The sequence below is a fragment of the Ambystoma mexicanum genome, chromosome 10, assembly GCF_040938575.1.
Source record: "Ambystoma mexicanum isolate Mex_15411 chromosome 10, UKY_AmexF1_1, whole genome shotgun sequence".
Classification (NCBI taxonomy): Eukaryota; Metazoa; Chordata; class Amphibia; order Caudata; family Ambystomatidae; genus Ambystoma; species Ambystoma mexicanum.
In genome coordinates this window covers 114873080-114898642 of record NC_090932.1, presented here as the reverse complement: position 1 = coordinate 114898642, position 25563 = coordinate 114873080, and positions in this window count along the sequence as shown.

The following is a 25563-nucleotide window of genomic DNA, read 5'->3' as shown; positions in this document are numbered from 1 at the left end:
AAAAATAGTCCCTGTAGAAAAATAGTACCTTTCAGGCTTCATGTTGGATTGGAGTCATTTGCAGCATGGTCTGCCTGAGGTAAGTAATGACTATGAGCCTGGCGCCTTAGACGCCAGGACTGATTTCTACTATGAGCCTGGCGCCTAAGGTGCCAGGACTGAACCCAGATAGCCCCTAGCCGGGGCTGCTGAGGTTTTACTAAATGTCTAGATGCCTGCTCCCGGGGCTGATGGGCTTGGTCCGGATGCCTGGGGGTAGGCATCATGACAGCACTCCCCCCCAAGGCCCCTCCTAAAGTTGTTCTTCCCCTGGGCCCTGGTTTGTCTGGGAAGTTCCGATGGAATCTTTTCACCAACCGAGGTGCATGGACATGGTCACTAGGTTCCCATGACCTTTCTTGTGGTCCGTAGCCCTTCCAATCGATTAAATAAAAAAGTTTTGATTTAACCATCTTGGAGTCCAGGATATTTTTTACCTCGAATTCAGGTCCTCCATCTATCAAGATGGGGTTGGGTGGTTTGGTTAATCTTGTTCCTGGTTGAACTGGTTTTAAAAGTGAAACATGAAAGACAGGATGAATGCGCATATTAGAGGGTAATTCCAATTTGACGGCTACCGGGTTGATAATGGCCTTAATAGTGTAAGGTCCCAAATATCTAGGGTTAAAAGTCTGAGTTCCCTTCAGAGGTATGTGTTTTGTAGCCAGCCAAACCTGATCCCCAATCTGGTATTGTGGAGTTTCACTTCTATGTTGATCAGCATTTTTCTTATGTTTCTCTTTTGCTTGTTTCAAATGTTCTGTTGCCTCTTTAAAGGCTTGTGTAATAGTAGAATGCAAATGACTAACTGCAGGCATTTCTAAATGCTGAGGCGAATCTAGTTCTGAGGTTCGAGGGTGATGTCCATATATGGTATAAAAGGGGCTTTGTCCGGTTCCTGAATGTACAGAGTTATTGTATGCATACTCGGAAATCCATAAAATATCTTTCCAATTATTTTCAGTCTGGTGTAGCATGCAACGTAGGTACTGTTCAAGGGTCTGGTTGGTCCTCGCCGTCTGACCATCGGTCTCGTGATGGTGACTGGTTGATAACCTCACGTCGATTTGCGCTAGTGGACAACATTTCTTCCAAAAATTTGAAATAAATTGACTACCTCGGTCAGAGACCAATACAGAAGGAAATCCGTGTATTCGAACAATGTTTTCGAGGAACTCCTTGGCCAGAATTGAAGCAGAAGGTAATCCCTTTAGAGGAATAAAGTGGGCTATCTTGGAAAAAAGATCCACAATAACTAGAATGGTGTTAAATCCATTACATGGAGGTAGATCTGTAATAAAGTCTAACGATAAGGTGTGCCGTGGTGTAGGTGGAATATCCAAAGGTTGTAAGAGGTCAGCTGGTTTTTTCTTCTGACTTTTGTTTTGGGCGCAAATGCCACAAGACATTACAAATGACTTTACGTCTTTTCGCCAGGTGGGCCACCACAATTGACTCTTAATTTTAGCTTCAGTTTTTGCGATACCTGGGTGTCCTTCCATAAGGGTGTCATGATAATTGGAGATGACTAGTTCTTGTAGTTCCTTGTGTGGTAGAAATAGTCGCCCTTGATAATAAGGTAGGTCATTGATGACCGAGTAGTCCAAGCCTTTCTTCACCCAGTCCTGCAGGGCTGTTGGATCGAAGAGTTGTTGGATCTTTACTTGAATATCCTCTAGTGTCTGTAGAGTGGTTATGCCAAGAATTCTTTGTTCTGAAATTATAGGCACCGGTTCCGGGTTCGCATATGCTTCTCCCATCCCTATTCGGGATAAGGCATCTGCCTTGCCATTTTTACAACCTGCTCGATAAGTGATCACGAAATCGAACTCCGCAAAGAACAATGCCCATCCAAGTTGACGCGATGATTGGGCCTTGGCCTTTTTAAATACTGCAAGTTCCGGTGATCGGTGATTACCGTAATGGTATGCCTGGCACCGAGAAGATAATGCCGCCAAGCCTTGAAGGCAGATTTGATGGCTAATAATTCTTTATCAGTAACCGCATAGTTTAACTCGGGTGCCGAGAACTTTCTGGACCAAAATGCTACTGGGTGAAGTTGACCGGTTTCAGGATCCTTCTGGGACAGGACAGCTCCCATGGCTAAACTGGATGCATCAGTTTCAACTATGTATGGAAGTTCGGGCGTGGATGCTTTAAAACAGGTGCAGACGTGAATTTCGCTTTCAGCTCTTGGAAGGCCTTTTCAGCTTCTTCGGTCCACAAGAAGCGTTTGTTTTTTCGCAAAAGTGCTGTGATAGGGTGTACAACATGTGAGAAATCCGGAATGAATCTGCGGTAGAAATTAGCAAATCCGAGCATGCTTTGTACCCCTTTAACTGAACTGGGTGATGGCCACTTGAGGATTGCATCCACCTTTTGAGAGTCCATTCGGACTCCTTTTGGAGTCAGGATAAATCCAAGGAATTCAACTTCTGTAGCATGAAAAACACATTTTTCCAATTTTGCATATAACTTGTGCTGGCGTAGTTTCTCAAGGACTGCATGAACATGCTTCACATGGTCTGATTCTGAAGAGGAGTACACTAGAATATCGTCTATGTATACAACAACACAGACGTCAATGAGTTCACGAAGGACATCGTTCATAAAATACTGGAAGGCTGCTGGTGCATTGCACAACCCGAAGGGCATCACCTGGTATTCGAATAACTCGTACTTAGTGCGAAAAGCAGTCTTCCATTCGTCGCCTTTCTTTACACGTACCAGATGATATGCCCCTCGGAGATCTAATTTAGTGTAGATGCAAGCGTCCTTTACTTGGTCTAGTAATTCGGGGATCAGAGGCAATGGGTATCGGTTCTTAACCGTGATCTGATTTAATGCGCGGTAGTCTATGCACGTTCTGAGGTCACCTTCCTTTTTAGGCACGAAGAACAAAGCTGAAGATGCAGGGGACTTGGATGGACAAAAGAAGCCATTAGCAAGGTATTGGTCCAAGTATTGTCGTAGGTGAAGGTTTTCGGGTTCCGTAAGGGCATAGATCCTACTACATGGAGGTTGTGCACCGGGTATGAGATCGATTTGACAATCGTATGATCTGTGAGGTGGTAGGGTGTTTGCCTGTTCCCTTTGGAAAACATCCTGGAATTCTTGATATTCCTGAGGTAACTGCACGACTGGAGTAGCGACTGTGGCCAGGCCTTGGTTCAACGGTTTTTTCGGGTAACAAGTATGTGCACAATCCGGGAAGGTTATTCTCTTCTCTCGCCAATCAATACAAGGATTATGTGTTTCCAACCAAGGTATCCCCAGTATTATTTGGAACTGCGGGGCTTTGATTAAATCAAACACAATAGTCTCTCAATGCCCATCCTGACCCAATAGTGTCATCTCTGCGGTGGAATGAGTTGCAGGCCCAGAGGCAATTTCAGTTCCATCGACTGTGGTGATGACATCCGAAGTGGTCTTTTTTCAGAGAGATAGATTCATCCTAGAAGCCAACTCGTGGACCACATAGTTTCCTATGGCCCCGCTATCAATGTATGCCCTCACTGCGTGCATACGTGATGGCTGCCTTGGATCTATAAGGACCATTGGTATGATGAAGTGCGAGGTCTGAGTATCCTTCTTCAAGCTCGGCAAGCGGACCTCTACGCTTGTCGGGCGTGGTCGTTTCCCGAATCAGGCTCTGTTTGGTTTTTATCAGCAACTCCGACTACTCTTTTAGATGTTTTTATAGGGCAATCCTGTAGAAAATGTCCAGAGGCCCCACAGTACAGACACAATTGCATCTGCCGTCTTCTTTCTCTTTCCTTTTGAGTTAAGGGTCCCTTGAGCCCCCCGATGTGCATCGGTTCTGATACATCTGTTCCTTTGAGGGTAACATTGGGTTTAACCAATACCCGATTCTCGAACTTAGCTCGATCAGCCTTTCTATTCTGAAGTCGGTGGTCTAACTGGACCACTAAGTCTATATATTCTGCACAATCCTGAGGTGGGTTCACAACTTGGGCCAAAACGTCTTTGAGTTCACCCCGAAGTCGACGATGAAATAATGTAATTCGTTTTACCTCTGGTCATCCGGTTTCCACCACTAACCTGTTGAAAGTGGCGATATAGGTTAGTAGATCCTGATTACCTTGTCGTAATGATAAAAGTTTTTTATCCAAGGCCTGTCCCTGTGAATTTCTGGCAAATAGTCTTTCCATACTCAATTGAAAACCTTGAAAATCCCAAAGAAGAGGGTCATCCTGGTTAACTAATGGAATTGACCAATCCGCTGCGCTGCCACTAAGATATGATAGTACAAAGGCTACTTTGGTTTGGTCATTCGGAAAAGCTCCAGGTCTGCATAAAAAGTGCAAGCGGCATTGGTTCATAAACACGGCAAACGTTTTTGGGTCCCCAGCAAAACGTTCGGGTGGAGCTAAAGGAATGCTCCCTGGTAGAACCACTTGCACAGGATTGCTCAATGAAACAGGAGTTGGATTCCCCCCGAATCCAGGTAATGGTGTTTGCCCAGCTTGGTTTTGCAGTAATTGTCTAGCAAGATCATCAGTGCGCTCCTTTGACACAATCAGTTCTCTCCTCAGGGCATTAGTCTCTTGGCGCGCGGAGTGCCCTTCTGCCCTAAGTTCCCCTAACAATAGGGCTAGTTGGTCGGTATCTGAGGTTTCCATAACGCCCGGTGGGGATTTGCAGATAGGTTTCGCGTTCTGTTACGCTCACCTGGCTCCCACAGGGGCGTCGGTCGGACCCGGACAGCTGTGGTCTCCACCCACTTGATGCGTAGTGCAGCGATGACTGACTGGATCTGCCCTCCTAATCTTGTCTGCTTAACCCGTAGAAATATTCTCCTGCAAGTGGAGAGATGGATTTAGCCACTTGTGGATTCAAGTGATGGCACCCCCACAGTCTTCCCCAACTAATCACCTCCGAAATGCCCTCACAACAATCTCACCTTATATTCTTGAAAGATGAGCTCTCCATCCTGCGTGGATTTGCAGGGGCGCGTCGATTCCAGTTACTTCACTGGTTTGAAGGCTCGGGAGAGTTCCGGAGAGTATTGACTCTGAGGTTCCTGGTGAGGACCAGTATCAAGTTCATAGAGTTCAATATGTCCGATGTTCACTCTTGTTCCCCCCTTCCTTTCTTGTCTTGCAGCTGGCTCATAAAAAGATGCTCTTGTGGCAGCTGGTGGCGCTCAGGTAAGAGTCTGTATTACCCGGCGCTGTCCGGTAAATGTTGCACGTGGAAAACGTGTTGTTTTGTCTCTCTTTATAGATGCGGAACGTGAAAATATGGAGAGTCAGAAAGGATGCATCCGGTGGTAAATCAGGTAAGTCTATGGTGGTAAGAATTATATTTGTTGGTTCCCTCGGCTCACCTTGTGGTTTTCTTTTGTCTCCTAGGTGCCGAAGTTCGGCGAAGAAATGATGGAGGCAGCACCGACCTGGAGGATGCTGTGAAGACTGGTGAGTATGGCGTGGCGCTGCAGCTGGAGGTGCAGGTGCAGAAATGATGTTCTTTACAGGTCCAGAGACAAGATGGATCCAGAATCAGGTGTGGAATAGAAATAAGTTTGTTTTCTAACCTTGTCCCTTTCTTTCCTCTTTGTTTTAGTAGCTCTGGATTCGAGGCGGGCGTGGCAGAAGACTGGATGCAGGCTGCAGGCACGGTGATCGTTACGCTGCTGGATACAGAATAGCGCGAAGCGTGTGTTGCTGTTCGGGCGTGGTTTAAATAGCCTCAAAAGTAGTCCCAGGTAAGAAGTCCCTAGAACCACACCGAGTAAAAAATAGTCCCTGTAGAAAAATAGTCCCTTTCAGGCTTCATGTTGGATTGGAGTCATTTGCAGCATGGTCTGCCTGAGGTAAGTAATGACTATGAGCCCGGCGTCTTAGGCGCCAGGACTGATTTCTACTATGAGCCTGGCGCCTAAGGCGCCAGGACTGAACCCAGATAGCCCCTAGCCGGGGCTGCTGAGGTTTTACTAAATGTCTAGATGCCTGCTCCTGGGGCTGATGGGCTTGGTCCGGATGCCTGGGGGTAGGCATCATGACAGTTATTTAGAGGGGATGAGATCAGATATGTCTAGGGCATGGGCTAGGAGGGATCTAGCATTAATCAGGGCTCCCTTAAGAGGTGTTGTGGATCCATCTGTGATGGTGTCAAAGGACTAATCGCCTGTGCAAGTGGGCTTGTCAGATGAGTGAGTTTTAGTCCTGCTGGTGTAGCTGGTTGGGCTAACTGTGCTAGCCGCTTCCATGGTAATTGAGGTGGTCAGCTCCTAGCGACCAGTGGTGTAGGCAGTTGCATGGTCAATCGGTTTCACAATGGTAGAGACATTGCTAATTACAGTAGGTACGGCCCCAGTGGACTGCAGGCTCCAGAGTACATGTGTCAGCGAGCATTACAGGGGCTATGGGTTTCACAATACCTGTTTCATCACAAATTAGAGGGGCTGCTTGCATTATAATACATGAGGTATCCATAGTTACAAGGGCAGCAGGCTTTGAAGTGCACATGGCATTAAGGGCTACAAGCTCTAGAGTACATGGGGGAGCAGTGATTTCAGGGGCTGCAAGTTTCGAGGTACATGTTACTTCACAGATTAAAGGGGTTGCTGGCACTAAAGAACAGAAGGCATTGGGTTTTGCAGAAGCAGCAATATCAGTTACATAGGACTTGGACCCTGTGGCGCATGGGGCAACAACAATTACAGGGGCATCAGGTTTCAACATGCATGAGAAATCGAAATATGCACGGGCAACATTAATTGCAGTGGCTGTGACAGAGGTAGTCTTGTTAATAGAAGATTCTGAAATAAGGATGCCTTTGTCAATTGCGGAGGCATCATGTTCAGGGTTTCCAGCACTGACAGAAGTGTCAAGGGCATACTTGGCTGTGGCGGTTCTAGATTAGGAGGTGGGTACCAGTGTTAGCAGGCCAGCCACTAGATCTGTCCCAGGTGATATATGGGTTGGTGTGCACTTGGTGTCTCTGTAGAAGGGGTAGTTAGGTTTACACAAGGGGCGAGTGGTTATATGCTTGTGCCTGCACTTATACCAGAGGGGCTGCATAGGTAACAGTGAGAGGCAAGGGCTCCCATTAGTAAGCTATGAGCTTGGGGGCCACTCCTTGGCGGCTGGTGCACACGTCCCCTGCTTTATGCTTATTTTGGAGCAGACAGAGGTATCGGCGAGGGTATCTTGTTTGAGATGCAGTTATTGTTGAAGCAGCTAACGTGTGGCTCGCCCATTGCGACGGTCGGTGGTTATATATGCCAGCTGGGCCGGTCTTTGCGTCAGTCAGATCAGGCAGCTGCCTGACGTCAGACAGCCTCCAGGGGGCACTGCACCAGCAGTCCGCAGTGCCAGTGCTAGAATACACGTGTAATACGTTTGTTTCCTAACATTATAAAAGTGAATATGCCTGTTGATTTTTATAATGTTAAGAAACGAACGTGCTACACATGTATTATACCACTGGCACTGCTGCAGGCTGCAGCCTCGGCCCTCAGGCAGGGCATTGCTAGAATACACGTGTAACACGTTAATTTTATAACATTATAAAAGTGAATGTGCCTGTTCATTTTTATAATGTTAGGAAACAAAATTGTTACACATGTATTCTACCACTAGCACTGCTGCAAGCTGCAGCCTCGGCACTCAGGCAGGGCAGGGTAATTGGCAAATAAATGAGCAACATTTGTTGCTTTATGCACTTCCCCTGGCCTCGGGCGGCGCCGACGCAGGCACCGCTGGCGCCAGCCAGGCCCATGGGCCCACATGTGGCGTGCCCTCCTCCAGGCTATGCGCGCGCACTGACACTGTCAGTGAAGTGAGGATTGATTGGGGCTGGCTGGTGTTGTTGGCCCCGTCCAGCAGTAACTACAGCCTGCCGAGGCAAGCACGCTTCTTTCCTCCTGCTGCCATCCTCGCAGGTGAGGCCTATTGCAGCATAGGCATTTTACTTATTTTAAAATGGTATTGCGGAGATGATTGGGCCAACCACGAACGTCCTCTGGAGGCCACAAAGCTAGACACTTTTTTCAAGGCTCAAGTAGTCATGGAAAAGGAAGTGAGCACTGGTGGTGGACTCTCTTCAGGAGATCAAAGGGCCGGTTCATGGAAGACCTGGGCAGAGTGTCACCGTCAGCAGATCTTAGACAGTTGCAAGTTCCAGCGGGGTTGGATTGGTCCGTCTGTCGGCCATTCGGCCCTGGCCAGGCCGAAATCACTTCGAGGGCAAGACCCTGGGGGCTGGTACTATGCTTGGGCCGGTTTGGGGGTTACTATGGCCACTAGTTCCCGCTCCCAAGCATATTGATCGTCGTTCCCTCTTTCCTGGGCATGCACTGCTGACTGTATTTTAGTGCAAGTGTTTCATACATTTCACTGTTCGCTCAGACCTTTTCTTATACTCTTCTTTGTCGTTGTGCTTCTTTTATTTAAATAGCAATCCCGCTAGTCTAACAAACACCTACACGAACGCGCCTTGTGAATGATGGTGTGAAGAATGGATGCAGGCGCTGGACCAAAAGCTGAGCGAAGTCTGCACAGCAGCCAGTTTAGGAAAGAGACTCAGCAACTACAGTAGAAACCGTCTCCATGGACCGTTGGCCCGTTTTCCGTATAATGCAAATACCCAGACTTGCAGAATGCATGCTTCACTTTCTTTGTTCCAGTGGGGGCGAAATGCTGTAGCATCATTCATGCCCTTTAAAATACCCTGCGCAGTGCAGCTTCTGATCTCCTTTAACACAAACGCTGGGAAATTACCATGACTCGCTAATGCCACATTAATCAAAGCCAGGTCTCTAAAGAATGGTTCAAGTGTTGGGGAATTACCTGCTCACACTTTCTGTCGTGTAACCAACCAGTGCGCAAAAGTTGTTTTAGAGCGTGGGGCTCTTGATGCCACCTGTTTCTGCATTTGATACACCAGCAGCTAAACACACCCCGGGGAGGTAGCGCCTTCTGCATAGTCCATTTCTCTCCCAAGCTCGGGACAATGTCCTTTACAATAATGGAGAATGTGAAAAAGAGCAGGGCTACAAGGCTGTGGGTTGGGGGTGGAGAGCAAAGCGCACTATGCTTGGGGTACACTGGAGATGCTTCTCCTGACACCTGCAGTACTCCAAGTCACTTGAAATGAAATTTGACTATAAACTGCACAATGTGAACGGGCCGTTGTTATTCAAGCAGCACGCGACTAGTAATTTGCAAAAAGTAAACTTAACGAGTCCCAAGAAAAGGTTGCCTTGCACCCTATAAGAATTTGTTTGTTTTTGTTTTCATGTTGGGATGGTAGACAACATTTTTCTTTGCGATCTTACAGTTTCATGGTGCTGTCAGGAGCTAAAATTAGTGATCACAAAGGAAACATTTAAGAATTTTGAGAGTTCACGAGCATGAGCGAAACAAACCCCAATACTCAAACTTCCATTTCTCTGCCCTGGTAATGCACTGCAGTGTGTTTCAATGTAAAGTCCACATTGTAATGTCTTAATTTTAGAACGCCATCTCTCCAACATTTACATTAGGAGCTATGTTGAATTCTACATGGATGTCAACTCTCTGCATATGTTTAAAGTAGACTTTACCACTCACATAGAGTAGTGATATTGTTTACGTGTGTCCCTCCTAAATATATTTAATTTCCCATGAAATATTTGATGCAACACATATTGAATAAATGCATGTATTTTAATGCTGAGATAGACGGGCTTGTACAGCTATCGGTGGGTATGTTGCTGGTGCTTGTTCTTGGAGGTTCGAGTAACACTGTTCAAGACCAGTTCATCGCCTTTTAAGAGTGGCTAAATATTTGAGGTCATACGAATGACATTAGTGTAGATCTGAAATTGTCGAATCTCTGACCGGAGTCACAGCAGCAAACTGGTCATTGTTACTAAAAATGAAGAGCAAAAGCAGACTAAAATAACCAGGCCTGTTCGGGTTTGACCCTCTTATTGCTGATTTCTGAGGTTCATGAAATTCAGCAGATGCCGGGATTGACAATTATGTTAACTCATAGTCCCCACTCCCGCTGCTCAGCCCATGACACAAGCATGAGATAACAGGTCGGGGGAGGGGGGTGCCAACGATGCTTCCCCCCTGGGGTGCAATCTGGTGTAAGACCGGCACTGTATGCCAGGCGCCTGTTCTTGATGTAGGGAAGGTGGGGGAGCAATGGGTGGGCGACTGAGAGGCGTACCTATGCGTGATGCAAGTCACGTATTCTTGTGAATGTAGGAACAGGGTTTGGAGGCTGCAGGTTAACCTTTAGACACTGCGGCCCCAGTTTTACTTGTGCAGGTGCAATACATAATAGCATTGGGAAGGAAGTGTGAGGGCAATACATCAGATGAGGTAGGCAGGGAGATTGCCATTTTCAGGGCAAGCTTGTATTTTACTTCAGAATAGTGCAGCGGTACGTTCCATGATGCATGGGCTGGTAGCTGGCTTCCAGCAGACCTCACAGGGCCAGACAGGACTGTTTGAGTTCCTTACAGTGGGTCCTTGGAGGGGGGCCAGCATTGCCTGCTGGCACTCAGGACCAGTAGTTGGTAGGGCCTGAAGCGGCCAATTAGGTTTCTGTGGAGGCAGGACAATGGGCCACCAAGGCCTTGTTACTATCTTTGCTGTGGCGGCGGCCATTTTTTTAAGGAGCTGATGCTCTGTTCTTCTTGATGAGTCCCCAGGCTCTGGGTCTTCTCAGAGGCTCGAGGGACATGCATCCACCACTCACAGGGGCCAGATAGGACTGTTCTAATAGCCTTGGCCGCCTTTAGGGTGTGTGATTCATAGACAACAGGTGCTCTAACAACCTCCTCAATGGTCCTACTTCGCTTGGGACCATTGAATTGGGCTTTTTGGCACCCATTGGCCGTGAATCCAACCCCCCAGAGGCACTAAGGCTTAATTAAAGGCCAATTAATATGTTTCCTGTGCTGACCCTTCCAAAAGACTCCAAGAGTCAAAATCCGGAAAACGTTAACTAACACAAAATCAGAATATCTATCATGCCAAGCTAATTGAACACTACACTTCATGGGGGAGGGCACCTTCAAGAGATCTGGGCCAAATATCATGCTTCTCTTTTTGAGCTTGTGTTTTTTTGGGTGTCTACATGTATCGGCTGCTGACACGCCACTGCATACTTTCTTGTTAAATGCAAAAAAATGCTCCCCCGCTTTCGGAAATAAATGGTGTGTCCCGAATTCTTAATTTAGCCCGATATGTCTTATAGGATAACGCAGCAATTACGTTCCTCTGGTCTCAGTGAAAACATGGTTTGTTCGCTTTCATTCATCAGAGAGCTGCATAATACTTCCTCCACAAACCACACCTGCTCTGCTCTGGCAAGCATGCAAACATATACGAAAAGCCTCGTCACCAACGTTGGTGTTATTTGTAAAGCACAGCTGAATAAACTGAACATTTTTCATCCATTTTGACTAACTTCTTTCAAAACGTGCTACTTTAGTTTCACTCTTACATTCCTTGTCGTCTAAATCTTCCTGCCTATACTCTCCGACCTCTACAACTTATCCAGAACAGGACTGTGGGACTTGTCCTTGGCCTCAAGCCCATGGATCATATCTCTCCAGCTCTGAAATCTCTTCAATGGCTCATAGTGGCTGCAAGGATCAAGTTCAAGACCCTGTGCATTGTCCACAGGGCTTTCTGGGGCCCGGGATCGCGCTACCTCCAACTCTCTCTTCCTAAACATCTCCCTTCTCGAGCTCTCCGCTCATCCATCTCCAACTCTCTGAGGGTCAGTCATTTTTCCAAGCAGAGAGTTGGGGGAGATCTCTTTCCTCGACTGGGGCCTCCCTCTGGAACAGCCTTCCTGCCTCTCTCAAACTTGAGCAGAACCACCTCCGGTTCCGGAAGCAACATAAGACCTTCCTCTTCCACTTTTCTCTCTTCCTCTCCCCTGCTGATGTCCTGACTGTTCCATCCACTGGTCAACTGGTTGCCCTCTGAACTTGGGCCCAGGCTCCTGCATGTCCGGTTGCACTTTGCACTGCCCCGCCACCCCCTCTCCCCCAGCACTTGTGGTCTATATGTGCAACCCTACACTCCCTTCTCTCTGCACTTATGAGCCACCCATTGGCTGCACTTTTTGCGTTACCTGCACTAGCCACCCACTGCTTGCACTTTTTGAGTTACCTTTACTTCTCTCCCCCTGTGCACTTCACTTCCCTGCACTTGCACGATCTGAATGACACAAGGCCTAGTAAGATCGTTGTTTTGTCCTCTCTTTGTTTCCCCTTCCTTGTCTTGTCGCACATAGAAACACTTGTGTACAGGCGCGTTATAAATGCCATATCAGATCATATCAAACAGAGATTCGTCAAGCAAAATCCAGGTCGATCAAATCAAGTGCATCTGCAAGCACAGACACGCATCACACAGGTAACCGCCAAAAACCTTCAATAGTTTGTCACGTGTTTCCATGCTTAGGGCATCGGCACATGGTGCACAAACCTAGGGCTCCAAATGAGTTTCTCTAAGAATGGAAGAAGCTTCTTCCGACGTCCTTGCCAGCCTTACCTGGATAGCTAGTGTTCTGCTCTCCTTCTGCGGCTTTGCAAGTGCAATCATTGTGGCCGCCTGTGTGAAGCCTTTGATGATCCCCTTATCACTGAGGGGAATAAAGATCACAGCCACCTAAGCAGCTATGCTAGACTGTGATCTAGTTTGTGCAGTACTAGTCACTACCACATTGGAACATGTACACGATGTCTCCCTTCCACCACAGCACACAGCACCACTAAGAGCGAAAGGGTCCCTATCCTGGGCAAGGTGCAGCCCAGGAGCTAGCCCATCCCTCCAGATGACAACTAGTGGGCTGGCACGTGGAACAATCAGCAACAGATTGCAAAGGCAGTGCTGGCAGTGCAACAATAAAACATGCCAATGATGACTCCTTTCATGTTGGTTTACCCAAACACAAGCATGCTTAGCTCAACATACGACAGCATTTTGACTGTAAAAAAGAAAACAGGCTCATGCTGCTTATTGCACCAACTCTGCCCCGTGGCCCTTTCTCTGCTCAAGCTGTGCCCCGTGGCCCTTTCTCTGCTCAAGCTGTGCCCCATGTCCCTTTCTCTGCTCAAGCTGTGCCCCATGTCCCTTTCTCTGCTCAAGCTGTGCACCATGTCCCTTTCTCTGCTCAAGCTGTGCACCATGTCCCTTTCTCTGCTCAAGCTGTGCCCCATGTCCCTTTCTCTGCTCAAGATGTGCCCGTGTCCCTTTCTCTGCTCAAGCTGTGCCCCATGTCCCTTTCTCTGCTCAAGCTGTGCCCCATGTCCGTTTCTCTGCTCAAGCTGTGCCCCATGTCCCTTTCTCTGCTCAAGCTGTGCCCCATGTCCGTTTCTCTGCTCAAGCTGTGCCCCATGTCCCTTTCTCTGCTCAAGCTGTGCACCGTGTCCCTTTCTCTGCTCAAGATGTGCCCCGTGGCCCTTTCTCTGCTCAAGCTGTGCACCGCGTCCCTTTCTCTGCTCAAGCTGTGCACCGTGTCCCTTTCTCTGCTCAAGCTGTGCCCCGTGTCCCTTTCTCTGCTCAAGCTGTGCACCGTGTCCCTTTCTCTGCTCAAGCTGTGCCCTGTGTCCCTTTCTCTACTCAAGCTGTGCCCCGTGTCCCTTTCTCTGCTCAAGCTGTGCCCCGTGTCCCTTTCTCTGCTCAAGCTGTGCCCATGTCACTTTCTCTGCTCAAGCTGTGCCCCATGTCCGTTTCTCACCTTTTCTGCTCAAGCTGTGCCACATGTCCGTTTCTCTGCTCAAGCTGTGCCCCGTGTCCCTTTCTCTGCTCAAGCTGTGCCCCATGTCCGTCTCTCTGCTCAAGCTGTGCCCCATATTCCTTTCTCTGCTCAAGCTGTGCCCCGTGTCCCTTTCTCTGCTCAAGCTGTGCACCATGTCCCTTTCTCTGCTAAATCTGTGCCCCATGTCCCTTTCTCTGCTCAACCTGTGCCCCGTGGCCCTTTCTCTGCTCAAGCTGTGCCCCATGTCCGTTTCTCTGCTCAAGCTGTGCCCCATGTCGCTTTCTCTGCTCAAGCTGTGCCCCGTGGCCCTTTCTCTGCTCAAGCTGTGCCCCATGTCCGTCTCTCTGCTCAAGCTGTGCCCCATGTCCCTTTCTCTGCTCAAGCTGTGCCCCATTTCCCTTTCTCTGCTCAAGCTGTGCCCCATTTCCCTTTCTCTGCTCAAGCTGTGCACCATGTCGCTCTTTCCCCGTCAACTACGGCATAATTGTGGTATTCAGCAAGGTCGACCCTCTGAAAAACCAGCATAGAACAATCTCCCTTTTCAAAAGGATTTTGGAGTAGAAAACTATGACCCTGTATTCCAATCCACCTTATGGTAAAAAGAAAGCTGTGAGGGTCCCCTCCCACGACAGCCATGGCCACCCATGTTGAGCTTGCTGAATGCATGCCAGAACAAAATCACACTCACATAAACACGCACACACAATTCATTTGCAGAGTCACGCACCCATACACATATACAACACATGTCTTTACATTACTGTTTATCTGGCTTCCCTCTCCTTTCTTCCCCTGCTTCTGCTGCTTAGCTCCTAAGGATGCTCCTGTTATGGAGTCCAGCTTTTGGCATCAAGCCGGCCCCCATGGGTGCTGTAGGACAGCAGCACCCTGGAGTCCCAGGGACTCAGGAGGTTGGCAGGGACACACGGTCTGAGGGGGGGGCAGGGCAGACAGTACCCTTGACCATGCGGACACTTGCCTCCTTGCTGGCACGAGGGTTACATGGCATCATGGCCTGCAGGCCCGTGCTCACACGGTGCGGGCCTGCAGGCCTAAATGATAGACGGGCTCAGTCGTTCCTCTTTGGGGTTCGGATGCACGTGCCTTCAGGGGCTCCTTTTATTAGCTTGGGCTATGACACGGTCCTGGCCCAACTTAAAAGGGGGAGGGACACATCACATTAAAAGGGCAACACACTTGGGAGGGTCACACCACAGTTCCCAGTGGGCAAGGCAAAGCTCCACCAGCTCCACCTGCACTGCCCAGAAATTGGCCATTTCCTTCCCTGTGGCACCAGGGGGCTGCACCATGTTCCTTTTCATCTGAAAAGAGGATGCTTTCTGGCACTGCAAGGAAAGGACCTTGCTTGTTTGCAATTGAACATAGATTAACTGGCCATAGTGCCTGCACCAGCACTGCGCCCCCTCTTCAGTGCACCTTACATGAATGCCAAGTTCGCCCAGTGGTTTTGCTGCTTCTAGATAAGTGAACACTCTTTTTGGAAGAGTGAGAGGGCACTGTAAAAGCGAGAGTCATTAACTTTGGCATGGGCACCTGCAAGAGGTTGATGCAAAGGGACTTCTGTCCTTTCAAGGGACACTCTGGAGATGGGATGAAGTTGGCCAAGCCTTGTGGATGATGGACTTGAGCAGGACAAACAATATTTGAATTTGATGGACGATTACCCAGCTTTTCACTTAACCTTAAATGTCTTCAACACACACTTAGACGGTCCCTATGTTAGTTGTGGTCCACTCGGCTACTTGCTTCTTTCAAGTATTCTCAGGTCGTGGGTCCTTATTTTACCTCCTCCCACTTTATCCTGCAACCAAATTGACACCTTGCCTAAGACAGTCGCTAGTGAGGTGCTTAGGTTTGTGGGGGCCCTACGTCAAAAAGATGTTTAAGAGCCCCCTTTACATACAGCTGTTTTGGCAAACTTGCAATGGATCTGCTCCCTAATGAAAACTCGAATGGGCAATTTCTCTTGGGTTATCATTCAGGTTGCACAACATGATCCTGACCTTCATCGCCAAGAATATTCACACCCTCACAAAAAAGAACTGAAAGTACGATAAGCATGTCCGTGATAAAATGACAACTTGGAAAGATGCCTGCCTTTGGCTGGCAAGTACACATTTAAAGTGGCAGAGCCTTTTGTTGGTGAAGACTGATGCTTCGTTAGAGATGGCATGCATGCCACCAGCCTTAACTTGCCACTTTATTCTTTGGCAACATCCAAGATAAAGGAAGGGATGGAGAGGGAAGTAGCTGCAGAGTATCACATGGAAGGTTCCTGGGCCTCTGCCCAGCAGAACAAAGAAAAACAGCCAGCAGAGGAGTGTGACACCTAAATGAACACTGCTATTAAGCTTTCTTTGCCAAAGTAACAGGGCCTCCCCCGAAAAGGTGTTTTGATGCATTTCAATTTAAAATAAAGAGCCTGCTATTACTTAAATCAACACATGGCTGTTTTTTTTTCTTCTACTTACGAATTTCCGCCCCTCTTAGCGTCGTTTGCTTGTTAACTTGTGCATACTGGAGAATTTGATTGCTGAGTTTTCTGTGGACCCTTTATTGGGGGGAGGGAGGGTTGATTTTGCTATCTTTGTGTCCACCTGCTTACACTCCTACCATATACATCCGCTGCTAGTGGTTGGTCGTGTGTACTTCTTTGTATCACCAATTTGCCTTGCTGTTTGGTTCTGTATCCAGACCCGAAAGTTTCCTTTTGTATCTATTTTATAAAATAGCCCGGGCTCTGGTAATGACGTAGCTTTGACATTAAGTTGATCATCCCTATTTGCTATCATGAAAAGAAGTTCTGTTTTTGACACTCCTCTGGGGGTCAGTATCGTTTTATGAGGGTGATATTGACGCAGCGCTGCTGCAGGGAAGCTCTGTCGACTGGAAAGTAAAAACGCCTCCTCCAAGAAAAGCCCTTTGAAGTCACATATAGACACGCGGATCCCCTTGAATGGAATGAATAGAAGAGGCCTCTTTACCCCCTGAACGTGCAGGTTCCTTAATGCACAAACATTTTGAATACCAACACAACGAGGCTGAAAATGGCATGTTTGTTTTTTGTCGAATTGTTCTCCCTTTTTGCACTTTTTTTGCAAATAAATAGATAGGGAGTGGGTTAAGGCAATAGATTAGGATAGGGGGACTGTTGTAGGAGTTGCTGGGGGCTCCCCCACATTTCTTTAAAAATAAGAGAGCAAGAAAGTCAAAATATTTGAATAAAAACACTTGGCCTTTTCAGCCTCTGTGTTTTTATTCTTAATGTTCACATATATCTGCCAGTTCGCCACTCAGGATCCTTGGGTTGTGGGATCTACCCCACATTGTGGCCTGCATTCCCACCAGTGACACAAACCCGCTACTGCCTTGTGGTCGCAGTCATCTGCCCCAGTCCTGCCCCCTCTCTTTTTGCTTTGTACATTTTCCTCATTTACCCTACACAACACCTCCTCTTGTGATCTCCATCACTGCCATACAAATACTAAAGGGGATCTTTTCTGAGATCCCTTTCCTTTTGTCCATTGTGGCCATTTTAGATTGAGATAGGTTTTCTATGATGTGAAGATACTTGCTCCCAAGAGCCTTCTCCTAAAAAAAACGTTTTTAATGCTGTTCTTAGCACTGTGGTAATTTTGCGAGGGTGCTAATGCTGTTAAATGCCTTGGGGTTTCTCTATCAGCTGGCATATGCCCACAGTCCTCCAAAATTAACCTTTCCCCTCTGCCTGCGGGCGTTACCGGCTACTGTAATAGGGACAGTCAAGTTAAACAGATGACCTCTTCATGTTACTTGAAAGGTAAGTGCCAGGAGGTGGGTGAAGCCGGGGCAACTGGTGAAACTTTACAAAGGCTTTATTTTCCATTTCAAGTTTCCTTATTTTCTAGGCCTTGCAGATCTTATCAAAATGTGACGAAATGACTTCTGCTCTGTAGGAGTAAAAGGATAAGTGGTTGCTAAACTGTTGACCCACCTTAACAACATCCGTAAAGCGTGCCCATTTCTCACGTGTCAAGGGTCTAAACTTGTGATCTCCTCTCTAATTTTCTCTCGACTTTTCTACTGCTCTTCCACCTTGTTTGGCCTTTCCAGGTCCCACTTGGCCCCTCTAATCTCAGTCTTTAATTCTTCAATTCGTCTATTATGTCTTCTCTCCTACCGCAACTCTATCTGCTTGTCTCTTGCAACACTCCATAGGCTTCCCTTTCATTCTCAAATGAAGTTTAATTTTCTTTGTCTTGTTTTTAAATCTCTTAATGGTCTTGCTCCCAACTATCTTAGTGAACTCATATCTTTCTATACCACATCTCGCTCTTTGCGGTCTTCTGCACATTTTAGACTTTTGGTTCCTCACCCATCCTGTGCTCAATCTCGTTTCTGATCTTTTGAATTTCTGCCTCCTCTCCATTGGAATGCTCTTCTACTTTCTCTCTGCTCTATTACTGTCTACGCTGTCTTCTGTGCTTCTCTCTAAACTCACTTCTACACCCTTGAGTGATTGTAATCTGGCCTCAATTGTCTACCCAATTTTATTGTGTACTGTGTTCTAATTCGTATTGTACAGAGCTTTGGCTGAAGGCGCTCTATAAAATACTAATAAAATACAAATAAAATACAAAATACTCAGCCCCCACACTTCTACAACCTAACAGTGATCCCAAACATAAAGGTTAAACAGGCACATCCAAGAGATATACCTCCTTTACCTTTTGTAGTAATGTTAATGTTTAAGGACATTTATACCGCAGACTATTATGTGGAATGAAGGAAGGCTATACTCGACAAAGAGGTGTGAATGTGAGCCAGTAGCAGCCAAAACACCACTAGTGCACCATTTTGAAAATTAAAGAATGTCCAACCAAATCTCTATAACAATATATACTTTAATTACACAAATCAATTGTACTCTACCCTATCAAAAATCTATCAAAATACTATCACCCTGGTATTAGAAGATCGAGGATATAGAACAGAAATATACTAGCACTCAGAATTCTTTGGCAGGGATGAAAGGAGGCAAGAAATAGGAGTTCAAAAGGATATGTCTTGCAGGAAAAAGGTGCAAAAGGGATTTAACCAGTCTGTAGGGCCCCAAAAAGGGGACATGGGGCGTGGGGGGAAGAGTCACTTCAAATGACCTAATTCTGATGTAATGCAGTTCAATGGTATCGACGTAGGTTGCGAGGAGCTGAAGATGCCGGTCGAACCAGATTCGTGTTCGGCCAGTAATACTGGTGTAAGTGGTGAGAGGGCACCGGATCAGTTTGAAGCGGGTGCTAGGTGCAGTTTGAATGCAGCATCTAAGCGATGCAAGGTCAGTTCAAAGGTTGAGTCGCTTTGTGACATTTTCTAACCATTGATTCCGGTCAGCGAGTGACACGATATTTCAGCAGTTTGAGTTGACAACTGGTGTGTCGAAGCTCTGATCCTGCAGGCCCAATGAAATATTCAAAGAGGCACCAGTTCAAAGTCAAAGACAGTGGTGAGCTGGTTGTTTCAGCTGAGCAGTGTGTGTGCTCTGCTTGTTGCAATGCAGCGATTAGCTGGTTTGACAGAGGCAAAACAGACGTGGTTCTAATTTTGAGAGAATGCTAAAAGTAGCACCAGCAGGTCCCTGTAGTTCAAGTGCAGAAAACATGCCTCGAATGCAGTTTGTTCAGTTTGATGCAATGAAAACAGGGATCCTGGCTGATCTGCCTCTCTGGATGCTTTGAGTCCCACTGCAGGGGGCTCTAGAATGGGGTGCGTTCTTTCAGTCATTTCACTCCAGTCTCTGGAGGTTTGCAGGCAGATTGACGAGCTTTGGTCCTCAGCAAGAGACACCAAACTCAAAAGTACCAAAGAGAGGCCAAACCCTCTGGCTATTGTCCTGCTGGCTGTAACATAGACAGACAGTTTGGGGAGACAACACACAACTTGTCCATTGTTGGCCTGGACTTGCTGTGTTGATGTGTATGATACAGATCAGATGTGTATTTAATAATTAGACATAAGATTAAACAGTCACTCAGATGATAGTTCATCATAAATATGTGGTTTTGGAGCAGAGGTGCAGATTGTAAATGCAGCCTCTACACTGCAGTGACTTTGCTATCACTATGGCTGTCAGATACAGCACCTGCAGATCAGGGTACTAATACAGCATTGAACAGGTGTACACAATGTTAATGTTAAAAGATATTTGTATCACACACTATCACCACCGGAGTGGTCCACTGGCACTCTTGCTTTTGGCAAGGAGTTTAATGAAAAGGTGATCACCGCTTACAGTTGGTTGGAGTTGTCTGGGTCGGGACTCCCTACCTTCCGCGCACCTTTCTATAGGGTCACTTGGTGAGTCAGCCTGCAGCCTCACTCCTGGTTCGTCTGGGCCCAACTCCAGGGTTCCCAATTGGCTGAATGATTGGGTGGAATGACAAACCTGCGGATAATGGAAGATGCTGGGGGGATTCAATAGCCCAAGGATATGCAGTTATGCTTAGGTATTTGTTTATGGTCAGATCCGAGGAGTCGAATTGGTGTTTATAACTTTTTTGCTTTATTGGTGCTTTTGCAATTCCACAAGGCGATTTAGAAACATCATAGTGGCGGAAAATGCCAGTTGTTGAACATTGGTGAGTGCAAACAGAGTTGTTCAACAACTGGCATTTTCCGCCACTATGATGTTTGTAAATCGCCTTGTGGAATTGCAAAAGCACCAATAAAGCAAAAAGTTATAAACACCAATTCGACTCCTCGGATCTGACCATAAACCAATACCTAAGCATAACTGCTATATCCTTGGGCTATTGAATCCCCCCAGTGCCTTCCATTATCCACAGGTTTGTCATTCCACCCAATGAAAAGGTGATCAGTTTAGCAGACCTCCCTTCCTCTGATGGATTACCCACATTATTGTATTATTAATACATATCTCCTACTGAGTGTCACACTATTATCATAGCTGATGATTGGAATCATGATTCATGCTGTAGATTTCTTTCAGAATGCAATATAGAACGTGCAAATAATTCCACTCATCAAATTGATCCCAAGAATTTGAATAATTCCCATACCCCTACAAATATTTGGACAGGATTAACTTCTGAGAATCCCTTGTACTTTTCACAGCAACTTGGCCAGTGAACCGGCTATTTTTTTCTTTCTGACAAACACTGGTATTCCACTATCCACTGAACATAGGACAATACCTGTAGAGGTTTGAAACTCACCCACCATGCCCGAGTTCTGCAAAACACTTAAAACGGGGATCCTTCAATAATACCTGCCAGGCGAATAAACATCTCTCTCTCCCTCCACGAACAGTACTGTGCTTCTCTTTAAAATGCCAAGCCCAATTCTGGAACATTCCTGTGGAAAAGGGCTCTGCTGCTCCTGAACTAGGTTAGAGCTATAAGCAATACAATTAAAATTAAAATAAATCCCAATGATTGGGGTGAAAACCCTACCCTTTTGATAAGGATATATGTCTGCAAACAACAAACTATATTGTGGAATTGATGGTCAAACAAATATAAACATCTTCACATGTCCTTTATATCTTGGACACTCAACCAGATTTTCATGAAGTGGTGAGATCGGTAAAATCTCTTGTTGTGCCTACATAATAAAATGAGTAATTTGAGAGCACCATAAGATAAAAGAGCTACAGGACTTTGAACAGCGTCATTAAATGCATTTGAAAAACGAATACCAGAGTGGTGCGCACAAACCATAAACTAAAAGGAACAAGGTTATGCCTCATGACCTGCAAATCAGTTGAATGTTTATAGAAACACAAGTGGATGAGTGCACCAATGGAAGCAATTGGTTTGTTTACCAATTGACACTAGAGAAGTCAAAGAAACATGCACCTTCACGACCACTTTGGCATGGATGATTGCAAGCAAATCTATACCAATGAATCCATCCTTTCATCCATCCATCCACCTAATGCACCCATCCATCGGCCCATATGTTTTTCCATCTGTCATTCTGTCCATCCATCTGTTCATCTATCCAAATGTCTGTCTGTCATGTCGGTCCGTCCGTCGGTCCATCCATCCATCCATCCATCCATCCATCCATCCATCCATCCATCCATCCATCCATCCATCCATCCATCCATCCATCCATCCATCCATCCATCCATCCATCCATCCATCCATCCATCCATCCATCCATCCATCCATCCATCCATCCATCCTATACACCCATCCATCCGCCTATATGTTGTTCCATCTGTCATTCTGTCCATCCATCTGTTTATCTATCCAAATGTACATCCATCCACATCCATCGGGAGGATAGCTCAGGGGCAACGTGCTCCCCTTGGAAGTAAGACAATGCGGGGTATTAAGCATATTATAAATAACCAATCATATCATATCATATGATCCACATCCATCGGCCCATATTTTTTCCATCTGTCATTGCGTCCAAAGTCTGTTGCGTCTGCTCATCTATACAAATGGCCGTCAATCTGCATCCATCCATCCATCCACCCACCCACCCACCCACCCATCCATCCACCCACCCAGAACCCATCCATCCATCCATCCATCCATCCATCCATCCATCCATCCATCCATCCATCCATCCATCCATCCATCCATCCATCCATCCATCCATCCATCCATCCATCCATCCATCCATCCATCCATCCATCCATCCATCCATCCATCCATCCATCCATCCATCCATCCATCCATCCTCCCCATTCACACAGATGCAAGTATGCGCTTTGCTTCAACATACATACGTGTGCCACTACCTCAAGCTGTATTTGGGTAGGAAAGTGAATGTCGACTCAAATGTAAGAATGTAAAGATGTAATTACAGCACATAACATCATGCTATAGCACATCATACTGTGATCAGCCAGGCGCACACGTTGTGACTTTGTAATCACATCTGTCCATATAAGGGCACTTTGCACGCTGTGTGCGTGGGATGTTTGCAGTGACTTCATATCACTTTGCCTGCCTCTGCCGGTCTTTATTGGATATTAATAATACGCCTCCACACAGTGTGTTTCGAACCTATACACAGTGGGGTTTGTCAGACACGCTGGCTGGTCCTTGGGCCTCGGACTTTCGACTTTGACCCCCACTTGGTAGAAATGGGATTTTCTCAAGGCAGGCCGACGGAGGCCTGCTTTACGGGGTTCAGTGCACAATGTCCTTGTTAAACATCACCCCGTGTTTACGCAGAGGGCTGATGTCACCTTCGTCTGAAAGCGCCAGAAAGCTTTGAGATGGCAGCTTGGGCACTCGAGCAGCTGAGCCCTGTCTCTAATGGATGAGACTCGTTTGTCAGGCATGACATCCTCAAGAGCGTGTCTGGAGGGACGGGGTGGGGGTCACAGGAGCGAGACGGGGTCACAGAACTGCTCTGCTTTGTTTGCTGGCGAGATTGCAATGGTTTACAGCAGCACTTCCGGTGTCACACTCTGAGGTGGTGGCAGCTGCTGCCAAAGAGATGGCTTCACTCTGCACGTCTGGTGCTCAGCCATGGTCTGCATTGCTCATGCGCGGCTTCTCGGCTGGGCAGGTGCTGCTTTACAATAGAAGAAGGTATTTGTTGAAAGTTTAATAGACACCCTTGATTGGGACAAACTCCCAACGATCGGATGTCGTGCTACTTTTCATTGGTTTCATATGCAGCAGCGAATGAGGCTGCTGGTGTGGGCCAGTGTGACACATTGACCTCTGCCCTGGAGGGGTACAAGGATGAGCAGAAGCTAAAGCACCCCCTCAGCCCTCACAGTCTACAAAGCAAGAGTCAACACAATCATGAAGGTAAAACAGGCTCATTTATGAGATACACCTGAACAGAAAACACGATAAAAGCCTGCCCCGTAGAAAGAATACAGAATATGCAAGATGCCGGACGCAGCACTCTGGGGAATGAGACAGAGGGAAAAAGGCAACAAAAACCACAATCTTTAAAAAGGATATGTTATTGAGTTGTGAAAGTTGATTAATTGTGACCTAGTCAGTCTTTAAGGCTGAGATTCGACCAAGTGGGCAGTTATCAGTCAATGATAGCTTTGCAATGCTGTGGTTTGACAATTCAAACCATGCTTCTCTGCTCTGTATGGAAGTTCGATGTGATTAAAAAGGTGTAATTCGCTGTATTCCAGCAACAAGCCGATGTCATGGCAGGATTGAACAGAAGAATGCTGCAGTTTGAAATGTTACTCGAGTGATGTGGATCATGGAGGTCACCAGGTTTGGTTTGGCGTCTGAAGTTCAATGGCTGTCGAGATGGTAATGGGATGCACTGGAAAGTTGATTCTATATGGGGGTCTCAAATACTGCGGTTTAGTTTGATCATCGGCTGGAGTCGCGATTAAGAGATACGTGGTTCGAACAGCGGTTCAAGCCATGAAAGTGCAGCAATGCTTCTTTGATCCGAGGCAACAAAGAGCTTCAGCTATCGTGGTGTGGCAGTGAACTGGCTCGAATGGGCGGTATTGCAATTAAAAAGTTGGTGAGTGCCGGTTGGTTCAGAACAGTGATGAACAAGCTCATCACGGCTCACAACAGTTCAATGGAGAATGAGCAGGATTCCTGGCTGTCTTGGCTCGCAGAAGCTGTGAGCCCCACAGCAGGGTTTCAGGAGCAATAGTAGTCCTTTTCCCGGGCTCCCAAACCTGGAGAGTCTGGACCACCTGCAGGGGCACTTAGACATGGTGAGGTCTTGGTACCAGCGTGGCTTGCAGAGAGGCAGGTCTATGTGCCCTGGGAATGGAGAGGACAGAGCTTTCCTCTGCCTTGCACTACCTATCTTCAAATCACAAATGGAGGACTTTGGAAAGGACTGCTCTCCCAACAGGGGTCAAACGAAATCCTCTTCAAGGGTTGGAGCCCAGAGATTATTCAAAGTAGCAGTGGGAGACAGACACCTTCTTTTATAGGAAAACGTCTACAGTTGATTGACCAAAAGCAAGCCTGCTTCCTTTCTTTGGACACAAGTACTTTGCCTTCTGACACCACACCCAAGTTCCTTGTGCTACAGGAAGTGGAGGAAAGGAAGGAAAGATAGAGGCAGAGGGAAACAAGGTTGAGTGACTTTTCTGTAGCTGTTAGGAGTGCCCTCTCTGTACACTAACATTGCCCCTTCCCTTCTGAATTGAATTTTGTGTGCAGCACCCTGCTGTGAGGCTGCTCCTTTTTTGAATGGGGGTGCCCATTGATTCCTGTTCCCAGGACAGCTTCATGTGGAGTGGCTGTCTCTCTGGAGCGGGCATTACCTGTCCACACAAAGGAACACTGTCTTGTTGTGAGCAGCGAAGACAGCCTGGCTGGTCGAATACACATAATCCTTCCATGGCTGTGCTAGACTCACAGGGCTCACACAGGTGTTATACCATGTTGATGTGCTTGTAATAATGATGAGAAATACCATTCACCATACCCTCTCCCAAGTATGGCTTAAATGGGAAGTTTAACATCCCACCAGGACAGTAGACTAATTGTGGGGTTTTGTCACATAGCTGCATATCTTTAATGCAGCCCCTGAGCTGCAGAGACTTGGCTGTCACTGCAGCTGTTAAATGGGCACCGTTGACATCTGAACCTGCTCTGGGTCACTGAAGAGCAGTCGCTGCAGATCAGGCTACTGAGGAAGCAGGGCAGAGGTGCAAACTATGTTTTTTATCATGGAGCTTATGATAGGGGAATCTGATTAGCAGATTTCCCTTCCTGAGATGCAATTACACGCATAATTCTATTAATTTAATAAAAAAATAACCAAACGCAGGGCTTCTGCAACCTCACC